Consider the following 1,938-nt stretch of genomic DNA (forward strand, 5'->3'; position numbering starts at 1 on the left):
CTCATGATTGTACTGAAGTTATACGATTTTGGGAGAAGACCACAGAGGTGAAGTACTATTTTCTTTTTTGAGACAGAGTCTTGCTCTGTTACCCAGGCTGGAGTGCAATGGCACTATCTCAGCTCACTGCAACCTCTGCCTCCCAGGTTTCAAGCGATTCTCCTGCCTCAGTCTCCTGAGTAGCTGGGATTACAGGCATGCGCTACCACACTTGGCTAATTTTGTATTTTTAGTAGAAATGGGGTTTCTCCATGTTGCTCAGGCTGGTCTTGAACTCCTGACCTCAGGTGATCTGCCTGCCTTGGCCTCCCAAAGTGTTGGGATTACAGGCGTGAGCCACTGCACCCAGCTGAAGTACTATTTTCATCACATAATATTAAGGCTACATTTACCAACTGATTTATCACTGGTCATGTTGGCCTTGATCACCTAGCTGACACAGTGTTTGTCAAGTTTCTCCACTGGAAAGTTATTATTTTTCCCTCCTTCCTATACTGTGCTATTTGGAAAGAAGTCACTATGCACAGACCACACTTATGGAGTTGGAAGTTAAGTTCCCCCTTCTTGAGGGTGGAATATCTATATAAGTTATCTGGAATTTTTTTGCATGAGAAATTTGTCTTTTCTCCCTTGCTCATTTATTTATCCAATCATTTGTTTATATCAGCATGGATTCATAGATTTTATTTTATACATTGGTTTATAATCCAATGCCATTTTATATTGTGGCTCAAACTGTTTCAACTTTGGCCATTGGAAATTCTTTCAGTCAGCTCCAATGTTGCTTTGACATACCTACATTATTGTTTATGTTTGGTTCTTTTCATTTTTGGTTCTTTTAGAGAGAAGGTCTAGCTCTGTTGCCCAGGTTGGAGTGCAGCAGCTTTGGACCCAAGGAATCCTCCTGCCTCAGGGCTCAAGGAATCTTCATGCCTCAGCCTCCTGAGTAGCTAGAACTACAGGGGCATGCCACCACTCCTGGCTTTTTTTTTTTTTTCTTTTTTTTTAAGAGATGGGGGGCATCTCACCATATTGCCCAGGCTGATCTGGAACTCCTGGGCTTAAGTGATCCTCTACCTCAGCCTCCCAAAATGCTGTGATTACAGGCGTGACCCACCATGTCTGGCCTCCTGCTAATTAAAAAAATTTTTTTTTGGAGACAAAGTCTCACTATGTTACCCAGGCTGGTCTTGAACTCCTGGCCTAAAGAGATCTTCCTGCCTGAGCTTCCTATGTAGCTGGGATTACAGGTGAGAGCCCTGCGCCCATCTGTTCATTGTTTTGTTTCAGCATTTCCTTGCTTTATGACACTTCAGGATGCTCCAGGGTCATCTGGGCATAACTGACAAATTCAAAAAATATGTCGTCTTTGAAATCATGTCCTTTGCAGCAACATGGATGGAATGAGAGGTCATTATGTTAAGGAGATAAGCCTGGCACAGAAAGACAGATATCACATGTTCACATTCATATGTGGGGGCTAAAAATGTTGATCTCATGGATATAGAGAATAGAATGATAGATACCACAGGCTGGGAAGAATGTGTGGGTGGAAGAGGGGATAAAGAGAGGTTGATTAGTGGGGCACATATATACATTTGAAGAAATAAGCCCCAATGTAGCAGACTAGGGTGACTATTTTTATCAACAATGTATTGTATATTTCAAAGTAGCTAGAAGAGAGAATTTGAAATGTTACCAATACATAGAAATGATAAATATTCAAGGTAATGGATAGCTGGAATACCCTGTCTTGACTATAACACACTCTATGCATATAACGAATACTAACATGTACCCTATAAATACACAAAATGTTTTGTATCAGTAAAAAGAGAATGACTGGCCGGGCACGGTGGCTCAAGCCTGTAATCCCAGCACTTTGGGAGGCTGAGACGGGCAGATCACGAGGTCAGGAGATCGAGACCATCCTGGCTA

The sequence above is a fragment of the Mandrillus leucophaeus genome, unplaced genomic scaffold (genome assembly GCF_000951045.1).
Source record: "Mandrillus leucophaeus isolate KB7577 unplaced genomic scaffold, Mleu.le_1.0 Scaffold131, whole genome shotgun sequence".
NCBI lineage: Eukaryota > Metazoa > Chordata > Mammalia > Primates > Cercopithecidae > Mandrillus > Mandrillus leucophaeus.